Genomic DNA, 11057 nt, shown 5'->3' with positions numbered 1-11057 from the left:
GCTAAATTTCACAGTGGCATGGAAAACAAACAGCGGTGGAGCCAACCTGCAAAGCAAGAACTGTATTTGAATAGGTACCATGTGCTTAAAAGAATTCCTGCGTTTTCTTCAAATTCTTAGTCCACAGTCCTGGACATCTGTCACCGTGGAGAAGTCTTAGGAAAATGCCATTTGTCAGGCCAAAATGTGTCCCAGTAAAAGGGACAAATCAAAGCTGGATTCTAGATATTCAAGTTGTGAAACACATCTCTCTCCAATTTTATAGTCTCTAATGACTGCAACTTTTTTACGCCTCAGCATTTGCTTTTTCTTTATCATCTCTTTCCGGTTTCAGCAAGCACCACATATACAGAAAACAAGGACATGTTCAGCGGACGAGGGACTTTCCGCAAGGGCAGGGACGTTTCTCTGTGAGTGCTACTCGCTATTCCAGAGATTCGCTCTTGTGTGATACGAAGAGAACATAACCTCCAAAATCGTGTGTGTATTCACACGTGCACAACCACCAGGCAAAGGCATTTCAGCGGCCACCTCTTCTTAGCTTTGAGGATTTCAGAAAGCCTCTTGTGGCAAATTTATCACCATTATTAGTACAGAAACCCCAAGGCCAAACCCCTTGTCTTGCAGGGGTGCAAGACCAAAAAGCAGGAGGAGTCCCTGCCTCACAAACGCTTCACTTTCTGCAAAATGGCTCTTCTTGTTTAAACTCAATTCCGTGGGAGTGCTGCTGTTAAAAGGTATTCGGGAGTTCTTTCCAGTTCAATCTGCATTTCTCTTAGAGAAAGTTTTACCTTTGGTGGTGGTCAGAGTGGATTAAGACGGGTGCCTGCAACATCTGAGAACCCATTGCCAACCCAGCGTCGGCCCTACAAGTCACGTCCAGGATGAGTGACTCTGTTTTGGGAAAGTCACGCAAAGAAGGATCATATAAAAGATAGGCTTTAGGCTGGACACGTTCAAATATTGTCTTGTACAGGGCTGGAGTTCCTGATCGGCCGCGAGGACCTCAACTTGTGCTCTTCTTCTTTGCCTCATTTCCATGCGACATCAGTTGTGATAATGGATAGACTGGATATAAAGAAGAAATTCTTTACCATGAGGGTGGTGAAACCCTGGCAGGGGTTGCCCAGAGAGGGGGTGGAGGCCCCATCCCTGGGACCATTCCAGGCCAGGTTGGCCGGGGCTGTGAGCAACCTGATGTGGTTCAAGGTGTCCCTGCTCCTGCAGGGGGGTTGGGCTGGGTGACCTCTAGGGGTCCCTTCCCACCCAAAACATTCGATGATTCTGTGATTCCATGATAATGCAGGACTTTTTTTCGCAATTTCATTTTCTGCACATAGGTGAAATACTATACGGTAGGCAAGGGGGACAGAGGGAACAAGATCTGCCATTTCACCAACTGAAATAATTGTATTACCAAGCTCAGCACAGCTTACATTATTATGCCATGTTCAATCAAACTCTATGCCAAAGGTGCATACGTATCTCCAGACTATTTTGGGGGTTGGCAGCTGCTTCAGTGCACTTACTCCTTTTTATTTATTTTTTTTTCATCTTGAGGCTTTTAAAATTGATGGGAGGCTGAAGGCAAGAACTGATGCATTGTAGATGACAACAAAAGAGGCTCCATGAAATTGCTTTTGGCATCTCGTCTGCATTCTGTCTACATCTTATAAATTACTGCTGCATTTCAGCGATAAAAATAGTTTTGTATTTGGAATTGATTACAGTGAGATAAAGCTCTAATAAAAAAAAAGTACCGATGCATAAATATTCTCAACATACAAGGGTAATTTGATTTGATAAAGGAAAAGTATGGCTCTTAATTTCTTCCTTTTAAACAGAATGCACTTACACACACACACACACACATACCACTGGGCAGATAAAACTTCGGCAGCTGTTTTGCTTAGGATTCCCAGAAATGGTTATGCGCCTCTTGCAACTCTTCTCTTCAGACATTTTTATGGCACTCTCCGTATCACCAGCATTCCCATCACCGACGCCGGGTAACGTTCCCCCCTGCCATCTGAAAGCATTCGGCCCGGGCCACCGCGCCTTCTCCTGTGTGACAAACATTGATTCCTTCCCTGTGCCCTTAAAGGTTCGTATTTTAGCTGGGCTATTTTTGTTCAGTTCGTTCCTTAGCTCTGCAACCGGTGCTTTTGCCTTAACTGGGGCTGCAGGATCAGCAGAGGGAGCTGATATATTGTTTTCGGCAATTCTAATATAAATGGAAGCATAATTTTATTTACATGAGAAGAGGGAAATAGCGATTCATGTTTCAGTATGACCCAGACCAGCACGCTTTACTCAAGCAAAATGCTATTTGACTTAGCCTAATAAATTAAGGGTGAAAATTGGCTTTGCATCATGACAAATGCACAACCTAATAGTTAACCTTTAGAGAAATGCAAGGCTTAATTGCAGATAATAGTGATGGGGCTGGCAGTGGAATCAAGGGTTGGATCCAGGACCTGGTGAAAGACAGAGCAAAGCACCATGTCTGTTTTCCAGCCTGCGCAGGGGCCGAGAGCTGCACAAACCCCACCGCTCACTTGGGCCACGTCGGTGCGAGGTGCTGAGCGAGCCGCCGGGCTTCCAACCCCAACAGCACATGTTGGTGTCAGCCCAGCCCCAAGACCCGCACCCCTAGGCGATGCTGGGCACGGAGGCTGTGTCCACTTGCATCACCCCTTTGATGTGGGCTGGACGGGATGTGGATGTCTCTGCTCTCGCCAGCCACGCTAGCCGAAGCGCAGAAAGAAAAACCAACGGCAGAAAGACTTGACAATTCTTTCTGCAGAGCGGCTCGAGCATTCCTGAGTTTTCAGGAATGTACGATAAGCTGTTACGAGTAAGACAATCCTAAAAAGCCTTCCACTCGAATAGCAAAAGCAGTACCAAGCGTGTCCCCGACAACTGGTAGTACTTCCGCTGGGTAAATACAGGTAGACTGACAGCACGTTACTTTTAAATTTCATTTATTTATTTTTGTGTACATTTTTCTTAATTTGACTGACATACCATTGCTATAAAGATGCCCTGCTCTTTGAATATTTAATCCAAGACCACTAGTTCAAGTGTGGTTATGAAAAGTCACGGCAAACATATGACTGGAAAGAGGTGGTTGGTTTTGACTTCCAGGCAGTTGTCTGAAGCATTTCATAGATGCACACAATATTCAGCAGAACACACGCACACACGGTGCTGAGTTTAACACCCACACGCACACGCACGCACACACCCACACACACCATCTGGAAAACTGTTACAGTGGTTGAAGTTTCAAAAAGGTGTACTGTCCCCTTCTCAGCAGCAGTGATAAACCTTTGGATATCCTGAGAAATAAAATCGAAGCGCAGTAAAGAAGATTAACTTATTCCATCAGCAAGGTTCGGAGTTTTTTTTTCAAGTTAAATATATTCTCCCAATCTAATTTTTTTTTTTTTTAAATGAAGAGGGTGGAGGGAAAGGATCTGGGGCAGTCGGGGTTAAATAATACCAGTTCAGTTGTTCCACCAATATCCTTAATCCAGTACAACACAGATCCTAAAAGCATCTCATTAAAACAACAACAACATTAAATAAAAGCCTATCTAACGTTACGCACATGGTCCTGCTGTCAGTCTCCTACTATTTATCACCTTCATAGTACAAGGAACGGCTTTGAGATGAATGAAGACAACACAGGTTAAGAGAAGTGTTTCAGACGGCGTGGACGTGAAGCCATATGGGTGGGCAGCTGGGCGACCACCAAAGCACTCTGGAGTGCAGGGAGAACCCTGTGAACTTTGCAACATCTGACTGATGAAATTTTGCCTGGCTGCAGACAGGAATAGGAGCCCGGAGCGATGGTTCATCACGGCACAAGGCAGCACTGCCTCCTGGCCGCTGGCTCTGCACTGCTACAAACCCTGGGCAAAGCCCGAGGGGGCCTTGACCAGCACTGGCAAGAACCTGGGTGCCATCTCACAAAGATGACAGCACCTCATTTCTTTTAAATATACCACTAGTACATGTTCACAAGAACTGGCCAAGGCAGAGAGAGTCTTCCTCAAAGCTTGCTGTCTCTGGACCAATCCACCCTTCCCCAAAGCTATGATTCGGGGTCTTGCCTTAGGATGTGGGCACTTCTGATTCTCATGAGGACAGAGTTTCCTAAACAAGGCCAAAAATCAAAAATCGTTCATATCGCATTGTCCTGCCTTTTCATCCAATACTACCTTTTCTGTTCCTCCCATGGATGTGAACACCCGTGCTTTTCCTGATGAGGCGCAGAGCCTGTGCCCCCGTGCACTCCCCTGTGCCATGCGCTCCCTCGCTGCGAGAGGGGTTGTGTGAGGTTACGGCTGCTAAGTAGCAATGAGCACTGCAGAGGAAACAGGCCAGCAAAGACTTAGACAACAAAAACAAACATGAAGCAATTAAAAGAAGGATGGGAGATGTGGTCTGATGTACTTTTGCCAAGAAATAAATATTTTACATTGCCTTTTTTAAAAACACTTGCATTGTGTTTTTTACATCTCCAAAATGGTAGACTTACTCACTCCACCCACCCATGCACAACACGTGCACACGCACACACTCTCACACATACACACACTCTAATGCACATACGTTTCCAGCTTTGTAAAGCTACTGGATTTACTTTGAGACAAGTTTCTTGTGCATTTTGACAATTTACTTTGAGACAAGTTATTCGCAAGAAGGCAAAGTTCATGCACGGCTTTGACAGCTCCACTTTCTCATAAATGGTTTTTGAAAAGCAGAAAGCAAATGAGGGCCAAAGCTCCATTTAAAGTTCACCTCAGATGCCTGAAAAGCATTTATACCCACATCCTTCTGAGGTCCCTGCTTTATGAACTTCTAATGAATTCCACATTCTGCTACCCAACATTTCTTACATAGGGGGAAGAAAAAACAAACCAGAAAACCAATGCAAGCTGTTTGAAAACAGATGCACCACAGCATTCTTTATCAGAAAGGCTGGGGAGGCTTTTGAAGCAGTAGAGCAGCAAGGCACCTTTGCAAAGAAAGGGAATAAAAAGAGCAAAAAGCTGATGGTTTTGAGCCCCTGATCTTGCTTGTCTCACACTTACGGGATTGCACCTCAACTTCTCTTACAGAGCAAGAAGCAGCCGTTCATTAGTTGCTCCAGCATGGCTGCAGGACTCGTCTCCTCCATAGCCAGAGCGGATATTTGGCCAGAGGGTGAGTGGGTGGCCCTCAGCCCTGCTTCGAAGCAATCCTGGCAACCCCGAGCCTCATTGACTCGAGGGCTAAAGGAAAACTCAGTGTAAATTTGATACAGAAAAGCCTGGCGTGAGACTTGGACAAACCAAGTTCATGACAAACCAGATTTTATTTTTCAGGTGGAAAATCATTGTTTTCTCAGAATTCCGGTGCGCTCTTAGTTACTGATGTTGTGACACAGAGCATTTTTACCAGTTAAACTGAACCCTGATGGTAGCCAATCCCCTCTTGAAGGAACAACTACAACCCAACTGGCGCTTTTCCTACTAAAAACAAGAGAGTGAGTAGGTTTATTCAGAACCCCCCAAGATGTTTAAAGAAACATTGAAAAATGCAATTCTTTAAAAAAGATTCCTTATCCCCATCCCTAATTCTAGAGCAAACCAGGTCACTAAAAGAAAACCTAAATTGCTATAAATATAATTTAAAATAATAATTAGCCATCTACCGGCATTTGCCATCCCAGCTGTTACGAGATACTACAGTGATTCCATACGGTTCGGGGGCAGGCTGGGAGATACCTTCAGCACATCTTGGATAGTACCACAAATGGATAAATAATAAATAATAAGAACACAAGAAAGAACAAGCAGCTTTCCACATGTAAGGGAAAGCGAAGACTTTCACAGTTATAAAATGAATGATGTTACTGTAAAAAAAAAAATCCTAAAACCAAAGTAAAATAAGGACTTGCGTTACAGTAGGTTGGAAAGCCTTCTCTTTTCTAATGTGTTCAAAACACAGGTGCTTTGCCTGTGCCCTCTTCAACACCAGCAGACACGAGGAAATAGTTGCTTTTCCATTGTGCTCATATATTTTTTTTTTTCTAGCTGAAAGTATGTAGAAATATCCTTGTTACAAATTTATCACCATCTCAAGAAAAAGCAGATTTCACACCTTAAGAAAGGAACTCTAGAAATTTCATATATTTTGACGCTAAACATGGATCTTTGCCAACGGAACTGTAATTCCTTAAATTGAAGATTTCGGCCATTTTTAGACAGTTATTTTTTTCTACGAGAAATAACAAGTTTTACTCCAACACATTTCCAGTTTGCAAGAAGCTACATTTAGCAACTTCCTCCCAATGCATTGCTATTAAAAAATAAACGCAAAATTCTAACTATTTTGTATGTTGTGACTATTTCCAGCAGCCCCACTGGCACAGGGACAGCTGTCACCAAGCACACGCCACTCGATTCACAGTTATGGAGGAAACAAAACGGTGGCAGAGCTCTGGAAACTCACTTCATACATAATTATATAGGAAATGTTTGGAGCCAAATCCTGGGTTTGGTGATAGTGTATTTTGAACCAGACTTTCTTCTACCCGTAGAGCCCCATTCTGCCATAAGCCCACCAAATGGCCCAGCCCAAGCTATTAGATATTTATGCAAGATTCATGACTAAATCTGGGCTAAATGTGGACGGAGAGCTCTGCAGCTGCACCTGTGTATGTGAGAATTTGATCCTGACTTAACAGCTATGACAGAGACTGTAATTTATCTTTAAACACACTTTTTTGGCTCTTATGAGGCACTTAATCTACATCTCTTCACTCTGGCTGCGTAAATCAAGGACACCTGGCCCTTCCTGACTTTTCACAGTATCCATCCTGAAAAAAAACATAGAACTGAGCTGAGAAATACCGAAGACTTTCAGATACTGTTCCAGGACACTCTGAGATGGCTGAATGTTCTTTACTAGAGGGAAAAAACCGAGACATGGCAGACCCTGATATCTCCATCACACCACCCCTTGGGAAACTGTATTTACCTATGTTTTTGGAGGCCGTGGGCATGCTTGCTGCCAGACTGCTCTCTCCAGCCATCAGGCATTGGCCACCTCGTACTGTAGCACTTATCTGTGTCCACCTTCCGGCACAATTCGGTGCGTACCCTTGCGTGACGGGTCACAGCGTTTTGGAAAGACCATGGTCTGATCTCTTATTTTCTCAAAAAAAGTAACTATCTGAGGCAAAACTAGACTAAATTAGGATAAACCCTAAGCTGGCCTGAATTATTCCTGTAAGAGAAACCAAACAGAAAATTTCCCAATGGGTTCAGTAATACATGGGCTGTGTTTACTCTTTATTCAAAAATTACTCTATTCTGAGTTTCCTGGATTTAGCTAGGCCCAAAAGCAAAAGTAACTTATCAAAATACCCTGAAATAAACTTCTAGGAAGGGTTTTCAGGTCTGGCTAAAACCGCATAGCTTTGGAAATTGCCGAAAGACATCTGATCTTTTGAGATTTCCATCTCTATTTCCAGAACGATTAAGACGCTTCCAAGCTTTTCCCAGCTTATCCTCATGGTACCTCGCAGCCGCTGGACTTTTGCCCCATCGTTTAGAGAAAACCAAGAGCCTTTCGAGGAAGGAAACGCAGCCCGTCCTGCAGCCCGGCTGCCGGCAAGGGCGAGCCACCTTGGAGCAAGGCTGCTGCAACTCCAGAGCTGCTCCACTTCCAGAAAGGGATTCTTAATGCAATGGCAGCGAAGCACGAAAGGAGAAGCTCCCACTTCAGCTGGATAGCTGCAGGGTAGCTAGCCCCCGGCTGCGGCTTCCCGTTAAGCAGGCACTGGCTAACAGACAGGCAGCTCCTTCCTCTCCCAAAGCGCTCTGCGGAGAGAGCTGGCTGGAGGCCCCTTTCCCTTGCCTTCACTCTGACCAACCGCCTAGAAAAAAGGCTGCTAGTAAAATCCCAGACAGTAAAATGCAAAACATAAAGGTGACTGAAACGTAAGGTGTCGATGGAGGCGACGAGCTTTCTAGCAACCCAGGAGTGCGCTAAAGGAGGCCATGTAATAAATGTCATGCAGCCAAAATTGTTCCCGGTAGAATGGCACTGCCGGCTGCATAGGCCCCTGAAGAATTCATTTATCCCTGTGGCCTGTAAATTAGATATTTCCACCATTAGGCTAGTTAGAGACCACCTTAAAATGTTTACCCTCATCTTTCTCAGCTATAGAGGCCTTTCCCATGCATTCCCCATTGTTGAGGTGGGACCTCTGAATCTCACGGATGAGCTCGGCAGGGGAAGCAGCAACGCACAAGGCCACGCAGCAGGCAACAAACATCAGCGTGCTTGCAGTTTTCCCCCGTGGGTTTTAGATTTTGTTTCTCTTGCTGGAAGTGGGGATGCAGTGGCAATCTGGGGCTTGCGAGCAAACCCATTACCTACAAATCTGGGCCCGAAGGAGTACGTGGCATGAGAAAGGGGAGACAGGCTGCTCTCAGCAGGCTATGTACTCGATCGACTCTGTGGCTGCCTCTTTTGCCCTCTCTTTCGGCTCCAGCCTTCCCCATCAACTCCACACCTTCCTTGGCAGAGTGGATCGACACCAGCTGCCTATCAGAGGACTCATTTTGTCCCTATGCCATTAAAACCACCCTTGCAGTTCACTGCACTCTCTTTAGAGTCCTCTTCATTTATACAGCCCATGAACCTTTGTGTCCAGACCACTGGCACCACCACCTCCTAGTTGTGTCTATACACATCTGCAAATATGTAAAAGCTGAGATTCAACTGAGCTTTTTCTGGCCCTCTTTGTTAGCAAAATCAGCTGCTTTTCTGGTGTGGGGTTATGTGAAGGAGCAGCATCCTTTCGACCCGCAACACAGCTGCCTACTGCACAGAAAGCATCTCTTCCAGCCACGGTCCGGGAGAGTGAATCTCACAGCACCGCAAAGCTCTGGCCTGCCAGAGCACACATCAAATTTCATATTATCCATCTGCTCCAGTAAAGGCTGAGCTGAAATATTAATTAGGAGACCTGATCCCTTCTCACCAGAAACAATCTGGATTTTATAGCTCAGCCAGAGGCCAGCGAAGCAGACAAAGCTCTGTGATACATCCTTTGCTGCTGGTTAACGGCTTTCAAGGAAACAACCAACCTGGGGGGAGGACACAGGCTGTAAAACATGTGGACATCTGGTCTGTTTTGTCCACTCTTCATCTCCCCCGTGCTCAACCCCCACCTCCTAAATGCATGTTCAGAACAGAGCAAGACGACTCCTCTAACATAAACAGCTATAATATGGCAATAAAGATTAATGAGTAAAACTTGCCATTTTATGTATAATCCGTGGGGATTTACAATCATTAATCTTTATTAGTGTGTAATAACTGTTTAGACATTAAGGACAGATTCTCAGCTGGACAAAACTGGCCTTATTCCAGCCAAGCCAATGGAGCAATGCCAGTTTACACCCTCCATGACCCTAGCTCTAAATGAGACCCATCCCCATCTGTAGGAATCATATCACTAACAGTATTTCCCCAACAGCAGGGGCAGACCAGTGAAGGCAACTATTTGTCTTTCTCTGTATCCGAAAAAGAGAGCTGCATGTGTCCAGGAAGCTCAACAATAGACATGTCAATAAACATGAGGAAATTCAATGAAAAAGCAACAGCAACAAAAGGAACCCCAAGGAGCAGGGAAGTGGATGATTTTTGAGGCAAGACTATAAGATCTGGTTTGGCAGGAGCGTAACTAAGAGGGATGTAGCAATCTTTGGCATGTGAAAGAGTGAAAGCACCAAGACAGGCTCCCAGAGTTCCTCTAAGAGAAACAAGATGGAAGAGAGAGAGGGGAAAAAAAAGAGCATCTTGGCTGGCTTTTCTGAGAGAGGAGTTTGGGGTTTGTTTTTAATAAAAAAGAGGTCTATTAAACAAGGGAGCTGGTGGGAACCTTGTCTGAACTACATCAGACCAGCCACTAAAGCAATGCGGTGTTGACCGAGCAGGATTTCCTCTTCCAAAATGTCTAGGAAAGAAGGGAAATGTGCAGGTACATAAGTAGCTTGCAGCAAGCATGGAGAAATCCCAGCTAAGGCTGTACACGCCAGTGTCTCTGCCCTCCGCACCAGGCACTGCTCCGCTGGACGGGCGAAGGGCCTGCCAGCCCCTTCCCACCAAGACAAGGTGCAGCTAGCACTGACCCAGCAGGCACACAGCCACCCGCCTCTGCACCTGCTGAAGCACTGGGAGCTCGCCTGGATATATCTTTTTTTAGAGCTTTTTCTGAGTAGTGACCCAACCACCTCCTCTGCCACACAGGGGAGGCCAGCCGCCTCCAGAAATGGGTGTTCCCACCTCTTTAACAAGTCGGAAATGCCTCTCTCCTCACCAGTAAACCCGACAAAAGTCAGGAAAAATGCAGAAATACAGTACATAGATATCTGTGTAAAGTTTTGTACACCTGGAAAAACTCCAGAAAAGATGGGCATTTCACCCACTGCAGCAGCACAAACCCAGCATTTAAAAACAGAAACCAGCAAATGCCCTCCAACTCCTCTTTCAAGTTTAAGGGACCAGTGGGCTTTTCGGGACCCCGAAAATGGCTTTCCTGCCAGTGACACTTCAAAAGCTCTAGTGTTGGCAAGGGCCCAAGCGTCCAGCAGGTTGCAGGAACATCAGGAGCTGTATGGTGGATGGAAAAGAAGGATGAACATCATGCCCCGGTGGTCCCCTGCTGCCTGCCACAGGGATGGGCTGTGCATCTTTCACGTAGCCCGAAAACCACTGCCTGTGGCAGCATGGAGAGGTCCTCCCTGCCTTGCAGATGGCTAACTGTGCTGGAATTAATTCACGCAGCTGGTCCAGGTCGCAGCTCCGTGCTGAGCTCTGAGCTGCTTTTTCTCTCCTCTCCACTCCCTGGTGTGGTTTTGGTTTGTTTCAGGCCTATGGCACAAGACCTGCTACTTTTGCAGTTTAAAAATCCCAGTTCAGGACAATCTAACATGCTTCCCACAGTCCTGCCCAGTCTGAAAACAAAAGAGCTTTTTGAAGAACAGCTT

The sequence above is a fragment of the Egretta garzetta genome, unplaced genomic scaffold (assembly GCF_000687185.1).
Source record: "Egretta garzetta isolate BGI_Z169 unplaced genomic scaffold, ASM68718v1 scaffold19, whole genome shotgun sequence".
Classification (NCBI taxonomy): domain Eukaryota; kingdom Metazoa; phylum Chordata; class Aves; order Pelecaniformes; family Ardeidae; genus Egretta; species Egretta garzetta.
The sequence above is the reverse complement of the archived record's forward strand: the minus strand, read 5'-3'. Positions refer to the sequence as shown.